The sequence below is a fragment of the Delphinus delphis genome, chromosome 21, assembly GCF_949987515.2.
Source record: "Delphinus delphis chromosome 21, mDelDel1.2, whole genome shotgun sequence".
Taxonomy (NCBI): Eukaryota; Metazoa; Chordata; class Mammalia; order Artiodactyla; family Delphinidae; genus Delphinus; species Delphinus delphis.
In genome coordinates this window covers 9,666,341-9,688,493 of record NC_082703.1, presented here as the reverse complement: position 1 = coordinate 9,688,493, position 22,153 = coordinate 9,666,341, and positions in this window count along the sequence as shown.

The following is a 22,153-nucleotide window of genomic DNA, read 5'->3' as shown; positions in this document are numbered from 1 at the left end:
CCTGCTGGTCAATATTCCCAGGCGGTGCAATCACTACTTATGGGCGTTCTGTGCAGAAACAGTTGGATACCAGCCTAATACCCTAATAGAATAATGTGAATGATACTAATATCTCCCATTTCTTACAAGGTATCAGGTACTAGGCCAAAAGCACTCTATATGTAATTTCTCATTGAATCCACACAACAACCCACGAGATAAGTGGTATTAATACCTTTTTATGAATGTAATACTGAGGCTTAGCGAGGTGAAGTCATTTGTCCAAGCTTACACTGCTAAGAAGTGGTTCAGGAAGGGCCCAAGGTAAGACTCCCTGACTCCCAGGACCATATTCTTGGGCGGTATGTTCTACTGCATCCTGTCAAATCTCAGTCTGCCCTTGGAAACCTGAGTTGCCCGCTCCTGCCTAGGACTGGGATGTCTTGTCAGGGATGGGGATGGAGAAGATGGATTTGGTGTTTGTGGTCCATCACTGTTCCCCCTGTTAGTGACATTTCTTCCACATTTGGAAACTGAAACTGGTTTCAGGATCCCCTTAGTTAGAAATGGAGACAACAGAGGAGAGAAAGAAGCAGATTCGGACTTGTAGAGAGTGAGGGGTCTGGGAAGGTAGAGAGAAAGCCATTTGCCTGGACCCAGTTGACAAGACAACGGAAATTCCTCTGTTTCCCGTTGAATTTCATTTGACGTGAGCCATTGGGTGAAGGGGCTCAGAGAGCACTAGAATGTGGGGGGAGGTGGAAATGGAAGGATGGAAGATTTGAACTTGGAAGAATTAGACATTTTTGGGTGCTTACACATGTCTTTTGCTGAAATCCAGCCCCCAAATAGACAGCAGGCCACAGATACAATCTTCCTCCTCTGATCCAGTGGGTGCCTCCCCCTGAAGTTTATTTCTACTTGTTTCAGCCATCAGAACTCCTGTTCGTTGAAAAGTTGGCCCTGTGATAAATGTCGATGACAGTGAGCCATCTGCCTTGCACGGCATTTGTTCACGTGGTGGTGACTCCTTTCCAACCGTATCCTTTTCCTCTCATCAGCACCCATTGACCAGCCATCATCCTTCCCAGGGTCCGCTCAGTGAAGGAAGGAGACAGAGATGGATTCTAAAGTGACTGGAGAGAAGCTCATGATTCCCTGGTGAGCAAGGTCTCGAAGGACTTCTCCCCCCGGCCATCCTTTTGCCAAACTCAACTGAAATCCAACATGGGGGATCAGAAACAGAACTGAGAAATATATTCATTAGCTGTGATCTGTGAAGCCTGGGAACCCAGTGGGACTAGAACGACAGCCTGGCAGCTGGTTTCCTCCTTCTGCTCTTGCCTCCCACGGTGTATTTCACACAAAGCAATCAGAGTGATCCTTGAAACACTTCCGTCAGGTCATACCCACCTCTGTTCTAAACTGGCCAAGGATTCCCTTCTCACTCAGAATATAATCTAAACTTCTCAGTGCAGTTTGGCCACTAACACTTCTCCCATATCCTCTCTCTCCCACCCCTCATTCGCTCCACACCAGCCACATTAGCATCTTTGCTGTGACTCAGAGGCAGAGATAATCCTGCCTCAAGGCTCCACATTTACTCTTTCCTCTGCCTGGGGTGCTCATCTCCAGCCGTCCATATGGACTGTCCTTCAACTTTCTTCAAGCGTTCCTTCAAGATATTATCAGTAAGACCATCCATAAACACCCCAAATATAATAACACCCACTCCTCTTACTCTTCTCACCTTTAACTATTATTTATTTCTTTATAGCATTTACAGTTAGAACTATTACACATTTAGGTATTGATTGTCTGTCTGTCCCCCACTAGACCGTAAGCTGGAACATTGTCTGTTTCCATCACTATTGTTTAGAAGGGTGCTTGGCACATGGTAGGTGCTGACTAAATACTTGTTGACAAATGACTGACTGCTTTGTGTATCCTCAACCAACCGTCTCTTGAGGAGATCAGAGGTGACTAGATGATTCAGCGATCACGAAATCCCCAGTCCTCTCCCTGTATCAGCACTTACATCTCTCACAACACCTCCGTGCAGATCTTGGAAAATTGCAAAAAATGGCCACAATTTCTTTCCTTCCCCGTATTCATGCCTTGGCAACGTGATTTCATAACTTCTTTCAAAAGGTGAGTTTTTCTCAGCTCTTGGGCTAGGTTTGTGTCTTGCTTTGGCTAATGAACGTAAATGGACATGAAATACTCAGAGACTTGGCAAGTTCTTGTGCAATGGAACCCTACTGCTCTTGAGACCCTGAACCCTCGTGTGAGCACGACATGGCTAGCCTGCAGCATAATGGGACACGCGGCCCAGCTGCCCCTGTGCCCCAGCTGGCACTGAACCAACGTTTAAAAGCCAAGTCTTTGACTTCAGACACATGAATGACCCCAGATGAGAGCAGCTGAGCCCGCACCAGAACCGCCCTGCTGAACCAGCCTAAACTGCTGATCTGCAGAATCGTGGCCTAAATGGCTACTGGGTTAAGCCACCATGTTTGGAATGGTTTGTCTCACAGCAAAATGTTACTGGTGTATATGTGAGAAGGTACGAGTTAAATAGTGAGAGAAAGAGATTTTAGTTGGTTTTGCCAGATGCTGGTGTAAGATTTCATAGTTCCAATAACCAGGTCAAGCCCAAGTGGTAACGTTATCACTACTGGGCCGTGGAGTGGATATCCTTGGCCTTTAATGAGGCTTTTTTCAAATGCAGAGAATTAGTGCTTTCTAATTGTCCTGGTACCCTTTCTCTTTTGGAGGCAGAGAGGCACTTCTGTTAAGCAGGTGTGTCTTTATGGCTTCAACACCTTAGCGTGGTGGATCACATTAGCAAGAGATTTGGATAATTTTTTCTAGTAGGTTCGGGATAAAGATCACGGAGGTCTAATTTTTGAGATGTTAGAGAATCCAGGGCATCAGCCAGCAGGGCCACTAATTTCCCTGGAATTGGTTATCTCAGGGGTAATCCCATCATAAATGAAAGGGGATCCCCAGGAGGAGAATGATGGAAAAACCAAAGGCTGCTGCAGCATCAGGTGTGGAGGTCCAGCCACGTAAGCAACGTGCTCTTATCTCACGGCCATTAGTCAATTTTTGTGACCTTGTGTGAAGCTTTTCATATCTAGGAACTTTGGATAATTTATCCTAAGACACGAATATCTGGCTCCCTGCCACAGTTTCTGGATGGATGGATGGTCCTCAGGCTGGGATGTGCCAGTTGAGAGCTGCCTGTGGGAGGAGTATTGCGTGGGAGCAGCATGGAGTCTGTGCTGGTGTTTGAGTGTGTTTGGGCTGGGCGGGGGGTTTTCCCTTGTTCAGAACCCAGTTGCTGAGTCTGGGGGCGGGGCGGATATTTACAGCTCCCTTCGGGGATCAGACGCTAGGAATCTGCTAATGCTTAAACTGTGTAATACGTTGAAGGCTATAACATACCTTTGGAATACATGCTTGTTGGCATGTAAGAGAATTGATGGAACTTCTATGACATGTTGCCTAAACGCACACATCCTGTGCATCACATCGTGAGTGCACTTCCACAAAAAAGGAAAAGATACTACATCCGTCTCAGAAATGAAACCTCTGAATCAAGCTGATGGACGACCCAGCTGCTCACTGATTGAGGGATGATCTGTGAAGGGAAGCCACGGGACACTGATTTGTGGAAAGTCAGTCGCACAGTGAGATCAGTGAGCTGTGAGGACACATCCACTCATTAACCAAAACCTGTTCAAGGGTTTGGGTGGTTTACTGTCTACACTCCTGGATGCATTCATTGCAAAAATGGTCATTTTTGTTGTAAGTCCTTAATAATTCCTGGAGATTCTTCAGGAAGTAGTAAAGAATGTATTTGGGCTCTGAGGGAAACATTAATATTTTCATTCAACAACACTTTATTGAGTGTTTACTCTGTGCCAGGCACTGTTCTAGGTACTTAAAGTACATCAGGGAATAAAACTCACAAAGATCCCTGTCCTGGTGATGGTGTGTGTGTGGAAATTGACAATAAGTAATAAGCATGATAAAGTAAGTAAATGTAAAGTTTGTCCAAAGGAGATGTTTTCTTGTATGTGCCAAGGAAAAAAAGGATAACATAGCGATAAGAAGTATCAGGTGTGCTGAAGACAGTGGCAGTGTTTAAAATGTGGTTGGAGTGGAACTCACTGGGAAGGTGAGATTTGGGCAAAGACATGAAGGAGGTAAGGCTCACATGGAGAGATGGCAAGTCCTCTTGTTTATACCTGCATCACTTCTCCCGAGAATCTAGTCAAATACTTTATAGACAGTAGTGGCTTAATAAAACTTGATATAAATTGAATTAAAGATGACCAGATATTTCTTCAGCATGAGGTGGGTGGTTTTTAACAGATGAATGGATAAAGAAGATGTGGTATATAGATAGATGGAGAGATAGACAGAGATGGAGATAGGTAGATATATAGAATGGAACACTACTCAGCCATAAAAAAGAATGAAATTTTGTCATTTGCAGTAACATGGATGCATTTAGAAGGTATTATGCTTAGTGATACAAGTCAGACAGAGAAAGACAAGTACTGTATGATATCACTTATGTGTGGAATCTAAAAAATACAACAAACTAGTGAATATAACAAAACAGAAGCAAACACAGATATAGAGAACAAACTAGTGGGTACCAGTGGGGAGAGGCAAGGTGGGGGGGCACGATAGGGAAAGGGAATTAAGAGGTACAGACTATTATGTATAAAATAAATAAGCTGCAAGGATATATATTACAGCACAGGGAATATAACCAATATTAAATAATAACTATAAAAAAATTAAAGAAGACCACACACTTCTTCAGCATGGGATGGGGTACCTTTTCCCAGAAAGGGAGGTGGATAGTTTTATCCATGATGTGTCTCTATTTTATTCTTTTTTTTTTTTTTTTTTTTTTTTTTCGGTACGCGGGCCTCTCACTCTTGTGGCCTCTCCCGTTGCGGAGCACAGGCTCCGGATGCGCAGGCTCAGCGGCCATGGCTAACGGGCCCAGCCGCTCTGTGGCATGTGGGATCTTCCCGGACCGGGGCACGAACCCGTGTCCCCTGCATCAACAGGCGGACTCTCAACCACTGCACCACCAGGGAAGCCCTATTCTTTATTCTTTTACTATCCTTCTGCTCTTGCCCCCTGCAATCTGGAGTCTGTCTGGATCACCCCAATGAACAGTCACCATTTTTCCTTGGTCAAGCTCTAGCTAAGGGTGAAATCCTAGAGCTGCTGTGATTTTTCTCTTCAGCAGTCGCATTCTAGCTAGTGATGCTGCAGGAATATGTACTGACGTTCGCCCTTCCGGTGGCCCACGCGGCCGAGGCACTGCCGAGACTGCCAGGACACAGCCTCTTTCTTCTCTCTCCTCCTGCAGTGAAACCCCTGGCAGGAAGCAAGAGGAAACTCACCTGCCTCAACTGTTAGAGGGGTAAGATGTTAACTTCCTTGATTCAGGGGGAAATAAAATTGATTGACAGACTAGAGAGAGCTGCTCCCCATTTACCCAGCAGAAGATATTATATGGCCACAAGCAGTGTTCAGGATCACGAGAAGGTAATAAGCAAGGTGTATAAGCTTGGCTCTCAAGGGAAGGAGAGCTGCTACCAAACCCACACTCAAATTGTTTCTTTCTTATTTCAGGGCCTCTGTGCATGCCATGCGTAATAAAGGTAATAAAAAGGTAAGTTTATAAAGAAGAAAGAGACGCGTCAAGGACAGAAGGCTCTTTATTTGCTCTCCTGTCGTGGAATTCTTCTCAATCCACTGGTATTTCAACACAGAAGGGGCGACAGTGTCCCCAGTGTTGTCATAGTTTTTTTTATTTTATTTTATTTTTATGGCAATCCACCCATCTACCTCTCAAGAGACTGATAGCTCGTTCTCAAAAATCAGAGCTGCTTCTTGATCTACTAGGTGGTGTGTCAAAAAACTGGGTCAGAACTCAGGCTCTGTGCTGCGGTAATGGGTCACCTTAGACAGGTGGTGTACCGTTCATTTGCACCCTCCGTCACTGAGTCCACAACTGGGTACGCTGCAGGTGTCAAACAAAGATTCATTTATAAATTAATTAGTCTCCTCTATGCCTTTGATGCCTCCATTTCCTGAACTGTAAAATAGTACATAATACATTAAAAATAGCCTCCCCATTCTTTCCTCCAACTCTACATGAAAATACTTCATCAGCATGTTATTCACTAGAATGAGACTAAGTCTGTGGAGTTTATTAACTCCTTAAAGTAGAGTCTTTGTACCTAACCCTTGTCTTTCTTGGAAACTTTCAGGTCTTAGGAGGTCCTAGGAAGAGTCCTGACAGAACAGGAGAATCATGTGACCCTTGCATATTCAGCGATAGTAAGGGACATATGTTGAACACAATGTATCAGATCCTGTGCTTCTGTGTGTTAATTTCTTTAATCCTCACAACGTGAGGGGCGTGGGACTACTATTATCCCCATGTTATAGATGGGAAAACTGAGCTGCACAGAGCTTGAATAGCTGTGTTTCCTAAGATTGACAGTTAACAAGTAGCAGAACCAAGATTTGAACCCCGGCAGTCTAGCCCCAAACACTTCTCTTGTAGCCACCAAGATAGAATGGCTCTTTGGAGGAGACTTTCACAGGAATCTTAAGCAAGCTTTGATGATAAAGGAAATATTATAATGGCTTCCAGGTGACTGTTATTTATTCAGAGTTTGTCACCTTTCTCTTCACTGTTCAATTTTTTATTTCCAAGTTTCAATTTAAGAAGAACCCATAATTACTGGGGCAATTATTTGTTTTGACAGACAATATAAATAGCCATAGAAATTCCTCCCTGTTCATCTATCCAGCTGACTAATACGGGCCACTGTATTATTTACTGTGGGCTGAGGACAATGGGGATTATATGGAAGCCACAATTGCTGTCCTCCAAGAGCTTTGCCATCCATTGGAGAAACAAGAATATACACCTGAATCCTGAATGGATATGGTGAAGCGATACATGGTATGTGTCCGAGGGGATGACACAGACACTCTGCTTCATGGAAATTGAGCTTATACTGGAGCTGGAAGGACTGGGGAATGTCATGGGGGAGGGGCAGCTTGATCCCACACCTTGTGGGGAAGGTAAGAATTTGATGGGAGTGGAGGTGACAGTGCAATTCCAGCCTAGTGTGTTAGTGAGGTAGTGTGTCAGGGGCTTCACGAGAAGTTTCTGGAGCTAGGTTGGTTGGGGTCAAATCCTGGTTCTGCTACTTACTAGCTTTAAGCCTTGAGAAACTTGACAATTTGACCTCTGCGAGGCTCAGTTTTCTCATCTAGAAGGAGGGAAAGAGAGGGTCCCAACGGAAGCAGTGCTGTAAATAGATAAGAGGAGCATGATGTTTACAAATAACCTGGAGCAGTGGGTGAGGGAAGGGGGAGGGCTATTATCCTCAGACCTCTAGGACTGAGGGAAAGAACAGTCATTAGGACCAGCAGGCACAGTGTGGAGGGAGCCGCCTCTCAGGGGGCACTGCCCTTTAGGTGAGGGGCACAGCTAGCTTTTTTGTTTTTTAAATTAATTTTTATTGGAGTATAGTTGCTTTACAGTGTTGTGTTAGTTTCTGCTGTACAGCAAAGTGAATCAGTTATACGTATACATATATCCCCTCTTTTTTAGATTTCCTTCCCTTTTAGGTCACCACAGAGCACTGAGCAGAGTTCCCTGTGCTATACGGTAGGTTCTCACTAGTTATCTATTTTATGCATAGTAATGTACATATGTCAATCCCAATCTCCTAATCTGTCCCACCACCCCGCCCTTCCCCCCTTGGTAACCGTACGTTTGTCCTCTACATCTGTGACTGTTTCTGCTTTGCCAATAAGTTCATCTGTACCATTTTTCTAGATTCCATGTGTACGGGATATTACATGATATAGCTTAAAGGAGACAGAAAGGGAAGAAGCCAGGACAGTGGATACCTCCTTTCTGCCCCATCCCTCTGAACTCCTGCCTGGCTCCGCCCCTCTCCCCCTATTGGCTGAGCCCAAGCAGGAAGCCGCCATCCTTGGGAACCGGATGAAATCCCACAGGTCAGGCTCCCAGGATGAGAGCTGGTGCAGACAGGCAGATCGTGGGTCTGGAGGGGCAGACAGCAAATATCTGGCACAGAGCGGGAGCACCAAATTGCAGAGGCAGGGAAAGCCTTGCTGGTACCATCTTGCCAATTCTTGAGAACGGCATGTAGGGATTTGGACTTGGTTCTGAAGGCAGTGGGACCATGGAGAATTTTCAACAGGAGGGTGACACAGTGAAGGCGTAAGTCAACCTCAGTGTCTCAGGTGGACTGTAAGGCAGAAAGACAGAATAAATCAACGCTGGGAGGAGACGTTCTGGGTTAGACCTCAGGCCCCGTGCCTCATCCCCTGTCTTCACTTTGCAGCAGGCTTCCCGGAGGAAACTCTTCTTCTGGATTGCCTCTCTCCTTCCTTGCCTGTGGTTTTAAGATCTGCCCTGATGATGTAGCCTGGTTGGCTATGAACTTTCCAGAAAAGACAGAAAGCTGGATCTGAAGCAGCTCACTGAACCACAGTCTCACAGCTGTCACAGAGCCAGGCCACCGAACACTGTTTTGGAAGGAAAGTGAACGTGCCTCATTACAGCCTGATGCAGATCCCCTCTGACAGACACCGCGGTAATGGCTCAGAATGAGCACCCTCCCACGAACAACTGCAAAAGAGACTTCGCATTGTTCTCCGGGCCCATAATTCGTTTGCTGTAAAAATGACTGTGTTGTTTGTATGACATGTTTTCTCTCTGAAGGATGCCTTTATTTATTTATTTATTTTTTGCGGTACGCCGGCTTCTCACTGTTGTGGCCTCTCCCGTTGCGGAGCACAGGCTCCGGACGCGCAGGCTCAGCGGCCATGGCTCACGGGCCCAGCCGCTCCGCGGCATGTGGGATCTTCCCGGACCGGGGCACGAACCCGTGTCCCCTGCATCGGCAGGCGGACTCTCAACCACTGCATCACCAGGGGGAGCCCTCTGCCTCCTTTTTTTAAAAGAATAAATTATTGGCAGAGCATGGGCTTGTGAAGCAGGGATTTGATTCTATTTAATTCTTTTTCCCCCTTTTCCTCATTTTCTTATGTTTATTTCCAGCAACTCTCAGTCTTAAGCTCCATTTGCATCTCAGATTCTCTCAATATTAATTAATTAATTAAATTAAATTATTAATGAATCAATAACTTTTACCTGTTACACTGATTTCCTCCCTTCTTCTTCCTTCTTTTCTTCCCTCTTTCTTTCTTATTTCCTTAACTGGACTTGCTCTGTTTTACAGGGTAGTTATAAGCTCTATACTCGGAGGTATTGTGGATGAATTGTCCTGCTTGGGGGGCTGAGGCGTCACAACTACATGTCATGACATCAATCTCCTCTCTTGGAAGAGAATGGCTTACGCTGAAATGAGGACTGTTGTTCCTCCTTTTGTCACTGCTTTCCCTGACTAGTTGACCGAATTCAAGTTGGGCAACAGGAAGGGTGAGGACACGGTTATTGTCCTTTCCCTTCCCCCAACAGGGGAGCTGTACCCAGGGATTGTGAAGTTTGTGGATAGACAAAGGTGATCCATGAGAGCGATGGGAGTTTCTGTGCTTCTATGGTCTGAACGTTTGTGTCTCCCTCAAATTCATATGTTGAAATCGTTACCTCCAAGGTGATGGTATTAGGAGGCAGGGCCTTTATGGGGTGATTAGATCATGAGGGTGGAGCCCTCATGATTGGGATCAGTGCCCTTGTAAGAAGAGGCCCCCAGAGAGCTAGCTTGTCCCTTTGACCATGTGAGGGCACAGGGTGGCCGTGAAAGAGGAAGAATGCCCTCACCAGAACCGATCTGCCAGCGTTTTGACCTTGGACTCCCCAGCCTCCAGACTGTGAGAAATAAATTTCTATTGTTTATAAGCTACCCAGGTAATGGTATTTTTGTAGAGCAGCCTGAACAGACTGAGACAGATAGAGAGTAGTGTTTGGGAGACATGAAGGGCAGGAGAAGGATGATGCTAATGTAGAACAGAGGGTTTGTCTCACTCATTCCTTCCCTTCAGCATCTGTGTCCCTAGAAGGGAAAAGAGTCAGGTGCAACTGCAGGTACCAGGCAGAGCTGTCCTTCCTGTCAGGCCTCACTGGCCTCTGACTCACCACTTCCTTGGATCATCCGTGTCGGTGTTAACTAGGCGTGATCCCAAGGTTGAGAGCTAGGGAGTTTTACTTCCCTAGGGATCTTGGAGTAGCATCATTTTAGAATATTTTCCCTTCTGCAACATTTCAATTTACTTGACACCCTCCCCCCATTAACATCCCCAATGTTAAAACAATAGGGCGTCAATTTCCATCCAGAACTTACTAACTTCCTGCTTCCTGTGATTTCAAATTGCATTTTTTCTGATTGCTCAGCCCACAATGATCTTTCCATTTCAAACTCCCCTACTCTGTTTCCATGAGGGTGGGCACTGCACCTTGCTCTCTTTGAATCCCCAGCATTTAGCAAAAGGCATGCCACATGGCTGGAACTCAAGAAATACCTTCCAGCATTCACCATGTATTGATGGTGCATTTAATTTTTTTCATTTAAATATGCTTTGCTTTCCATCTGGATTGTAGCTGTTGAAGGGCGCTGCACACCCACCACTGCATAGTGTGCTGTTCTTTTTGCATGAAGTAGGTGCTCCTTAGAGACTTGTTTTGATGATGATGATTAAACTCCACAAATATTTTGTTGAATCCTCTCTGTGCCAGAAAGTGTAGTGGGTACATAGGATGAAAACATTCAAAAAAAAAAGAAAAAAAAAAAAAAGAAAAAAGGAAAGAAACCTGCCCTCTAGGAAGTCATAACATACATGATAATAATAACATATCCCTGGGGTCTGGCAGAGAGATGGACCTTATTCGAATAGCTGTTGATTTAATCATCATTATGTAGCCCCGATTTAAGAAGTACCTGGGCTTTGTCATCCGATCACCTGACATGATTAATGCAAGGCAGGGATTGAATTAATGACCTTTGAAGCGCCCTGAGTTTTTTGGCTTTTTTAGTCAATGAACTGCATGTATTGCTTCTCATTTAATAACTTTCCCAAAGAAAATTCGAACCAGCCATCCGCACAGGCTCTGTGCTGGGCACTGGGCAGAGAGAGAGGATGTAGTGGATAAAACATGAGGTCTCAGGGACTCACAACTGGGACTCACACCAACACGGCTTACCCCTCCTGTGAGGCCGATCTGCTAAGTGCAAGACAGAGTAAAAACCAAGTGTTACCAGAATGATTAATTTTGACTGCAGTGATTCTGGCCGACTTCACAAACAAATTGACATTTGAGTTGGACCTTGATACTGGATTTTGACAAGCAGAGACTGGAGGAAAGAGCAACTCAGACAGGTGAAACAGGATAAACAAAAGCATGGAAGTCTGAAAGTTTCTGCCCTTAATATGCAGAGGAGGCCTAATATTTGGGTGTGGTTGTAATACAGATTTTTCAAGGGCTGTGAATAACTGCAGGCAGGGGTTCCCCTGGCATCTTCAAGGTCAAATTAGGCCTTTGGCCAAGTTTTGTTTGGCTCAGCACAAGGTTTTAAATTTTTTGATTTGCTGCCAGCGTTTAAAAATCAGATTTCACAGACACGTTCAGATTTCGGGCTTCTCTTAAAAACAATCTAGCAATACTGTGCCTGCATTTCCTCCAGGTGACAAGTGGCTGGAGTTGAGTAAGGGCTGTTCTTTGTAAACAGGCAAGTGGAGTTCTTCAGCTTGTCACCAGCCCTGGCTAACTGGCCACCATCAAATGGCACAGACAGGTATTTGAGTTTGTACCCTCTGACCCAAAAGCGTTACTGACTGCTGCATGCTGGGAGAGCTGGTGTCTATTTCGGGGAACTCGATACCGTGGGTGACTCGCACACACATCTGGATGGCTCTTGGGAGTTGGCAGACTCTTCAAGGAAGGAAACGTGTCAGGAGGTCATCCCAGATGCTGCTCTGGGGAATCTTGTTTGTCTAATGAGACCCTAAGCTGGCACACCTGGTGGATTTTGAAAGGTGGGGGATAATGACCCTCACGGCTGAAACGATCTCTTTCCATGGCAACCCACAATGCTTTTGTCAATCTGAGAGCTTGTTAGCCTCCCTTCTCTGGTTTATCTTTCCCTGATAAGTGAGTTTTCTTTTCTTCTGGATTGCAGGCTGGCAGCGTGCCAACAAGAATTGGAATTCATTTTCGGAACAAAGGAGGACACGTAGGTATGTTTTTCTCTTTTCATGTCCTTTGTTCAGCAGTTATGCCAATCAGGTGTCCATACTTCTTGAACCTTCAGGAACTAACTTTTCATTTCCCTTTTTCTCATGGAAAAGTGCACTTTGGGTGTACTGGTGCCCATGGATTTGTGCTGGATTTTGCACGCAAAGGCATATGAGCGCCCCCCAATGCAAACAGCGGGGTGACACACACACAAAATGCAGGTGTTTGTGGACTCTGCACGCAGGCAGACCTGTGTGCTGTTGCTCATGCACGGACAGGCTGAGCCTGATGCCCAGTAAGAGCGAGAGGTTCCTGACAAAACCTTCTTTTTAGAAGGATAAAACTGAAGGTTACTGAGTCGAGGAGCGAATCTGTCTAATTAGATGCCTCTGAGCAAAATGCATAAAATTTGCATGAATTATCTTAACAGGCAAAGAATAGGACACAGGAAGGAAAATCTGCAGGAAATTTGCATTTTGATGGGGGAGGGGGAGGCTTGGGGACTAAAATCCAGAAGGTCCTTTCTGCTTTTAAGTTTTGGAACTACACTCAGGAGGACCTAACCTGTGCTGCCTGTTGTCAGCAAAGGCGGCCCTTGTATACTTGGCTTTGCGAATAGTTCTCCAAGTCTTGTCTGCGGACTGCCTGCCGGGGAAGCGGCCAGCAGGCGAAGGAAGCTCCCTTAAGGCAGTGCCCGAGGCCGGGGATAATCAGTTTCAGTCCTGGCCTCTCCCTGGCTGGAGGGACAGTTGCCTCTTGGCCTCTAGGTGGCACTGTTGTATCTATTGTAAGAAGCACTTCACTTTGTAGCTGCATCCCTGCTATTGAAGCTGGAGGGGGGAAAAAGAGAATAAAATACAGCTCCCTCTTCCTGCTGCCCCCCGCCGCCCTCCGCCTAACGTCACAACCCTTTTCACCTAGGCACAGCTGCTCCATGCAGCCCAAAGGACATTATATCCTGTTTAACCTCATATGATTTATTTAAAATCAGTGGTTCTTTTAGTTCCTTTGCTCTGTGTGCACATATTAAGCTCAGGGATACTTCATTTGAGAGCTAAACTACCCAAGATAACACTTGCCTCTCTCCATTTTACTCCCCGGCCCCGCCATCCCTCCCAGCTCTCTTCCTCGTTGCTGCTCATATGCACACGGTGATGCGAGTGCTGTTGGAAGCAGGGCCGCGGTAGGGTATGTTCCTTGGACCCTGAAGGCGCGGCTTAGTAGGGCAAGTCAGGGCTGAAAGGAGCAGATTGGCAGTGCTGTGACAGGGAAGATGGCAACCTGACAGAAACGCGGCAGGGACAGTGATAAGAAAGCCGATGAGTGCCTCTCCCATTCCATTCTTTCTGGCCATCTAGAAAACCTGTCTCCTCCTGGGCTGACAGGTTTGGGCCAAGTGTGAGAATCACATTCTGATGTCTAATTAGAGGTAGTGAGGTGGAGATGGAGAAGGAATAGCTCACTCATTAAGATTGCTTCGGGCTTCCCTGGTGGTGCAGTGGCTGAGAGTCTACCTGCCGATGCAGGGGACACGGGTTCGTGCCCCGGTCCGGGAGGATCCCACATGCCGTGGAGCGGCTGGGCCCGTGAGCCATGGCCGCTGAGCCTGCGCGTCCGGAGCCTGTGCTCCGCAACGGGAGAGGCCACAACAGTGAGAGGCCCGCGTACCGCAAAAAAAAAAAAAAAAAAAGATTGCCTCAGTTTCCCCGGTGCTGAGACTGGAAATCTTACTGACCCATTAGGCAAAGACTTGAGGACAATCGAAAAGGTATTTGCAAAAAATATGGTAGGCGTTCGGGAGATGGGGACTAATTCTCACATCATAGTATACACAGTCTGTCCTTGGTATCCAAGGACTTCGCGTCCGCGGATTTCGAATCCGCGAATACGGGGGACCGACCGTATCCACGGTACTTCACCATTTTACATAAGGGACTTGAGCATCCGAGGGTTTGGGTATGAGCGGGGGTGGGGGTGGGGTCCCAGAACCAATGCCCTACGGATACCGAGGGGTGACGGCAGTGAACAAGAGGGAAAGATACTGGGAAAATAGATAACATTTGGCGGCACTACTATGTTTGCGAAGACGTTTTTCTCTGATGTTAATCATCTCCTTCCCTCCACACAGTGATTTTATCCCTACCTCACCTGGAAGGATCCTGGGTCCATTCAGTGACTTGCTCAGGTTCACAGAGTTAAGGAACAGAGCCAGTCTTAAAACCGGTATCTGCCTCCAAGTTCTACTCTCCCTGCATAGTTGTTTTATTTTTATCCTGAACAGATTCTTCAGTTGGGAAGCAATATTGAAGTCTAGCCATCAACATTTGCCTTACTTGCCACCCAAGAATCAAATCAAGATATGCTTAGGGCAAAGTAATAAAAGAAGCACCAGTTTTTTTTGTTTGTTTTTTTAATGAAAATTCTGACTTTATTTTAACCTGAGAAGCAATAACCTTAGGGCGTACTCTTTGTTAGCTTTCAATTTTGCTGTAGTTGTTTTTTGTTTGTTTGTTTTGTTTTGAATTTTAGTTTATAATTTTATCTGTTTGAGTCTTAATGGTACCTTCTGTAAAATACGTTGAATAAACTTTATCTGGGCCTTGGGAATCAAGGGAAAATAATGTTTTATGAGTCACTCAGGGGTCTTTGAATGAAAGATTCAAGACAAGCATTAGTTTTTATCATTGTTTTAATAGCAGTTTATTAAGCCCAAACCTTAGGGAATTATGGAAGAATATATGATTTCCTCTGCCTGATTACATCTTTGAGTTTTGTAAAAGTTTGTAATGGATGAAATAGTAGTTAACAGCTTCATAAACCAAACTGTTACGCACGTTTAAATGGTCTTCTCTCTTATTATCTTAACTAATGAATTTTGCCAGGCATGTCTGTTATAGCTGTATGATTTATAAAGATTATATTTACTTTTTCTCCTTATAAGAACCTAACGAGACCAAATCGGTCCCATGTAATCAGCCACTGGCCTTTTTCATCTCTTCGGGTTTTATTTACGAAAGCTTATTAGAGCAAACGTACTGAGTAATATGCAGCGATAGCTAGCTTTTGCCCAATGATCCCGAACAGCCGACACAGAATGCAGATAATGGAATGACAGGCTGATTAAAATGCAAGGAGGAAAGTAAATGCACTCAGGGCCCATTTCGAAAATCCTTACCTAGGCAGAACACCCATGAGCATGTTTTCAACCTAAGGACGTCGTTTTGTACAGAGACCGAATGATACTGTAACACATGTCTCAGAAAATGAGGGTTGAGCTCTTTGTTTTCCAGTAGTGCAGGACTGGGTTAAAGTACGACGCACAAGTGGTTGTACGGAATGGTGAGCGCTGCGGCACCAAAGATTGGATGACCCCTAATTCATGACGAGAAACCATAGGACGTAGTCCACAGGGCTTAAATTCAACAACTGAAATAAATAATAATTTGGACTAACATGGGTATTTTCCTCCTAGAATCTCTTTATTAGAGCCAACATCTAATACAACCTGGATCAATATGACCCAGGTTAGAATTTATCACATGTCAGTCCTCTCTCAGAGACATTAGCAAAGCACATGATGACAGGGCTGGACCAAGTACTCACCACCATCACTGGTGTATCATGACTCTACACAATCTTTTGTTGTCTTTCATCCAGAGCATCTTCTTTTTTTCCCTGTTGTGATGTTCCTTTCATTTTTTTTTTTTTAAGATTTTTTTTTTTTTTGCTGTGGACCATTTTTAAAGCCTTTATTGAATTTGTTACAATATTGCTTCTGTTTTATGTTTTGGTTCTTTGGCTAAGAGGCATGTGGGATCCTAGCTCCCTGAGCAGGGATCGAATCCACATCCCCTGCATTGGAAGGCAAAGTCTTAACCACTGGGCCTCCAGGGATGTCCCGATGTGCCTTTCATTTTACTAAAACAAAGACTTGCTACACTCTCAGCAGAGCATTGACCTAACATTTTCCTAACCTGACCTCAAAGGCCCTTAGGGATGAGGGACAGCTTAATTGTTTTCCCAGATGTCAACCTTAAATGTTTCCATTCCTCTGTAATGTTCTAGTCTGTCATGATTGGCCATTCATAAAACTTTCTGAAATAGTTTGAAACCATTTATACATTTGTTTCCTTTCTGTACCACCTGTTGGTGTAATGGTTTTGGTGAACAACTTCCTCTATAAAGTTTCAAAGGGTGTCCCCTTGTACTAGTATTTTGAGATCTGTTTTCACCTTCTTCACGTTATTGAAGATTTTATAGTTTAAGACAATGTTTCCTTTCTAGTCTTCATGTTTCTAGGCCACTGATATCCTAAGACCTTGGACCACCAGTTGGTTTGTGAAACATTCTCTTCAGGCTGTCCCACTAGGAGAGCAACATTTGGGTTATTTATTGACTTATTCAAGCCTCTGCTCTGCAACTGTGTTTCCTTCACCTAGACTATACTGCACTCATCTAGAATGACCTAAATTAAAGGGTGAAAGCAATTATGGAATCAGAGAATGTTAGAGGCCACCCTTATTGTGGGATGAAGAAAGCCAGGCTTAAAGAAATAGGTGACTTGCCCAAGGTCAGACTATTAAAGAGAGAGTTAAAGAGAGACCTGGATTAGAATTGGACTCTCAGGCAGATATTCTTTCCAAGGTCTTGCTTAAGGTCAAATGGACAACTATCGTTTTTTTGTTTGTTTATTTGTTTGTGGTTGCTGTTGTTATCTAAATGTAGTCAAAAAGTATCAAGGGTGAAATTGTAAAGTAGGCTACACCTGTCTTCAGTGCTTCTCGGTCCCCTACATGCCTCCCATTCTGGTGAAGGTGTTCCTGGTCGTGCTTGCCGAACACCCAGGGTCTGGTGCCACTCCTGTCTCCCACCCACACCCGTCAATGTAACCTATAAGGGCTGTGTTCCTTGCTGCCCCTTCTGACCTTTTTCTGCTGCCTTCCATCAATCGGCTACGTGGCCCCTGCGTCGAGATTTCCTAGTCTGGTACCATACGGTGGTCTTGGGACCCTGAGGATAACACTCTAATCGGATACACCACTTCCAGCTGAGATACTCAGGGCCCCAAATTCATGTTTTTTTCCCCTGTCTTCCTCTTATTACAATGACACAAAGAGTGAATATTGTGTAAATAACAAGGTCCTACTGTATAGCACAGGGAACTATATTCAATATCCTGTGATAAGCCATAAAAGGATATTAAAAAAAAAGAATTTCTATATGTGTAAAACTGAGTCACTTTGCTGTACAGCAGAGATTGGCACAGCATTGTAAATCAACTTCAATAAAATTAAAAAAAAAGTGACTATGGCGGAGCTCTGGAAATCATGACCGCCCTATGGAGAAGACGATTTTGCACTGAAGGGCCTTTCCACTGTCTATTGCTTTTAGGTGTTGGCTTGGGCTATAGCTGGTCCTATGTATGATTCTGAACCCACCTTGCACATAGAGGTTACAGCTCTGCTATTTTGATCCTCCCCCATCTTCAGGTCCTTTCCTCCCAGTAGAAGGCACGGAGGTTGAATAACCATGGATGTGACTAGACAAGGAACTCAGCCAGAAGCAGCATGGGAGCACCTGGGAGAGGGCGTCTGAAGGCAAGAACGCTCAAGGGAGGGGCATATGGAGATGAGGGCGGAGTAAAGGACAAAGGAGAGTAGGTTTTCCTGTTCCCACGGTTTCATTTTTTTTATGACATCTCTCCTCCCACAGTTTTGGTTCACTTTTCCTCATTTTGCTTTGTTTTCTAGTTTTTCATCTCTTTCCTGAGTTTCTCCTGTTCTACTTCCTGCAGTGCCCTTGTAGGCATATTTCTTCTTGAACTGCTGAGCAATTTTTCTCCGCTACATCGTCCTGGAGAAGTTTCCCCTGGTGAACTTTCTCCAGTTCTCCGCCTATTGGTTTTAGATATTCTTCACATCTGCCTGTGTTGTTTGGGCTTCTGGATTTGACTCCTTTGCATTCTGAGCCTCGAAAGATGATATTTCAGAGCTTAGTGCCTTCACTCCTTCTATCTGAAGCGTCTGAACCTAAAAGAATTCCCCAAATTTGACACTCCACATTTATGAGCATCTTGTAATAGCAATGGCGGATGTTATCATGTGTCTATTACCTTGAAGACTGCGAAGTGTATCTGCAGGGTTTGCCTCACGGAGCTGCCCAATCTGCCTGCTGTGTAAAGGTTCCAGGTACCTGATGTTTCTGCCCTCCTTATCATTGTAAACTCACGAGTAGAAATGCCACTAATTCCTCCTTTCCAAACTTCGCCCCCTTGTTGAAGAATGCTCTGCGCACATGGGCACTCAATTCTCTAAACGGTGACTCTCCGTCCTGAGCTTAAATGTCCCCAGTACAGATGTACTGTAATTTAAGAAAATCCAATATATAAAAACTAGAATTTAAAGAGAAATATATTATTTGTATTACAAAAGAATTTATCACAGGGCTTCCTCTAATAGCAAACTCCTTTAGTGGATTCAAGTTACTTTTTTTCGTAGAAGGCAGTTTAACTTATATGGAAAAAAACAGATGGATTGACAGGGTCATATTGATTGCATAAAATAAAAACCTTTGCTTCTTTGTGACTAAGGGCTAGGTATCTCTTTTGATCATCTAGTTCTGTCATATACAGAGGTAATTATTTGTCATTATTATGAACCACAAGTTCTCAATTTATGGAAATGGAAAGTATTCAAGGTTAAGGGAGCACAGAGTGAAACAGCAATGATCTCCCGGGTTTCAGCCCAGAGATTAAGATCTATCCTATCACAGGTAACTTGAAAGGGAATTGGACACACACACATACAACATCCCCCCTTTCCCAGGTAGGAAGAGTGCACAGCACTGGCCTGCAACCCAGAATGACCCTGGCTTTGCTTGTGGACCTCCCCCAGCCTTGCGCTGACCTGTCCTAAGCTCTGTGACGCTCAATCTTTGCCCTCGTGGATAGCTTTCCCAGGGACCAGGTCATATCCATGCTGCAGGACCGGGCAAGGAAGCGGACACAAACGTTCCGCAGCCGGCTCAGCTCAGCCACGGTGGAAACACTCCCTCACTGGCTTTCCTCTGATGGAAATAGTCCCGACCTCTCAGCCCTTTCTCTCTCTCTCTCACTCTTGAAAGCCAATTTCCTGCTTCAATCTTATTCTTATGAATAGAAACACGGAGCTTGCATGGAGAATGAGAAACTACTGTATCATAGGAAGCAATCACACAGAACACAAAAAGCCATTCAAAGTAATTAAACTACTCCCATCCCCTTTTCTATATTTCTTTTCAGCTCCTCGCTGATGGGCTGTTTATCTTTGTCATCACAACTGCGGCAGCCGCAGCGGCGGAGGAAACGGCAAGCCGTTCTGTGCCTCGGCGGATGCCCAGAGGCTAGAATTCAGACAAACACTTTCATTCTTGGCTGCCAAAGCGTTTTAGCTTCTGAAAAGCAAGGGAGGCGAACGCCATCACCCCGTAAGGAAATACATACATACATACATACATACATACATACATAAAGGCCCGGGGGTGAGAGAAGCTTCTGGGTGATTTTCCACTTGTCGGAGGAAAGGGGGTGGGACCGGTCAGGATAGGGTGGGGGGCAGGGGAAGGATGGGGGAGCTCATTGTTTCCAGCCCCTGGAAGCTTCTGCTCTCTTCAGCTGGGGCAAGGAGGCTGCAGCTCGGGTCCCACCTGTGCAGGAGTTTGCAGGCCATCTAAGGAGAGGGTGATGCGTCTCCAGCAGGCTTTGCCTGGGGAGGCGACAGCGGGGCGGGAAGGTGGAAGCCGCTGGTTCTGACTGAGCAGGGCTGAGTTAACAGGGCTCCCCTTGTTACTTCTGGCATAGATGCCCTTTTCCAGGGCAGTGGCAGAGAGAGAGCTGAGAGGTTTGCCAGAGGGCTTAGACAAAAAAATTTCCCCCTTGTCCTGGTCCCAGCGGGTCTGTGGCTGCGGCTTCAGAGAGTGGATACCTTGGATAGCGTCAGGGGGCTTAGAGTTGGAGAAAAAAGGAAGAGCTCAAAGTGGGTCAGTAGCCTCTGCCCTGCCATCAGCCCAACCTCACTAGTGCAGCTGGAATGTATTTGTTCGCGGGTGAAAATCAATGTTTCTTCAGAATACGTGGTGATGGGGCACTGGTGAGAAAGCCTGGGGAGGTTTGCCCAAGAAAACGCTTCTGGGCTGTCAAGAAGTCGGTCACTCAGTCGAGAGGACTTTTTAGGTGGGAACTGAGAGCTGTCACAAAGGACCCACATGAGAAATCTCGTAACAGCAGGATCTCCAAGGAGCAGGCTGGGCTGCTTCGGAACATAACTCCCTTGTGTGGACTCTCACCTGCTCTTACCCCTAAAGGACCAGCTCTGCTGCTCCCCTTTTTGGGTTTTAAGAAACTTTGCATCTAACAGGCAACCTCTCCCAGATTGAAAATTATGCCGAAGATGGTCCATAAAAAGCCAAATCGAGCTACACGGACCATCTCAATTTTAAAGACTAAAGGGCTTGCATTCCACTCCTCACTCACCACTGCCGCCATAGACTCATTGTAGTAGGTTTAGCTTCCTGGTTTCTGTCAATTTCATTGCAGGTCCAGAGGCCCTGGATCCGCTTCTTCCCCAGTCTCACTGACCCTGCGCGTGGAGTTGCCTGTTTGGTTTAATTTGGGGAGCTGGCACCTTGCCCGTTCCCCCCTGACAGACGTGCAGTATTCAGTGCTCATTTTGCATCTGTCATTATCTTTTGTACGCGAGGCAGTTTAACATGCACTAAATGCAAATGGGCAATGTATACTCTGCGTTTTATTAACTCTCACTTGAGCCTGTTGTTGCCATAGATGGCTCTGCCTTGCCAGGATTCATCAGCAAGACCCTCAGTACTTGGTTTCCTCTGCTTGCCCCTTCTCATTTCTGAAAGCTGCTTGTATCCGAGGTCTATTTTCTGCAGAGGCCACTGTGCCCTCCTCCTCTGGGTCGTGGAGTGATGGGTACACCCACACTCCAGATGGCAAAATCTTTATGGGACAGTGTACTTCAATCATGACCCAGATTTGGAGGCGGGGGTCGGGGGAGAGTGGAGAGAAAGGCTTCTTGTGCACCTGTCACCTACCTTATAAGTGAATATTTCAGCAGATAGAGAACAATGAAAATATTTCCTGATAGGTAAATGCAAATGTTGCTGGCTAGACAGGAACATTAAATCCTTTCCCCCCATCTAAACATTTTTTTTTTTTTTTTTGCGGTACGTGGGCCTCTCACCGTTGTGGCCTCTCCGGTTGCGGAGCACAGGCTCCGGACGCGCAGGCTCAGTGGCCATGGCTCACGGGCCCAGCCGCTCTGCGGCATGTGGGATCTTCCCGGACCGGGGCACGAACCCGTGTCCCCTGCATCGGCAGGCGGACTCTCAACCACTGCGCCACCAGGGAAGCCCCCCATTTAAACATTTTTAACAGGACCTAGTCTTGCAATAATTTCACTCCCTTTGCAAAAGTGTTCAATATGCTAAATGAAAATGGTCATTCAATTTATTCTCTCAGTAGGAATCCTTGTAAGGTACAAGGGAGGTGGGGCATTGCCTACTGAAAATTAAATTGAGTCTCTGGGCGCAATGGCAAAAGATCTTGGAATTCTTGATTGCCAGGGCAAGTAGATTGACATTCAAAGGTCATCGGGGTTAATATGCCTCCTTAAATACTCACCTTACTCCTTAGGGTGGCTTCAAGTAATGCGACAGATTTTAATTCTGACTTTTGGGTGAGAATTGGAAGTAGTAAATCAAGGGAAAATGCATTCTGATAATATTTTCTTGGAGACGTAGCCAGTGAATATTTCTGGTTTGAGGACAAGAGGGTATCCACAGTTGAATGTCAGACACAGGGCTGGGGGAGACACATCGTGCTAGCAGAGT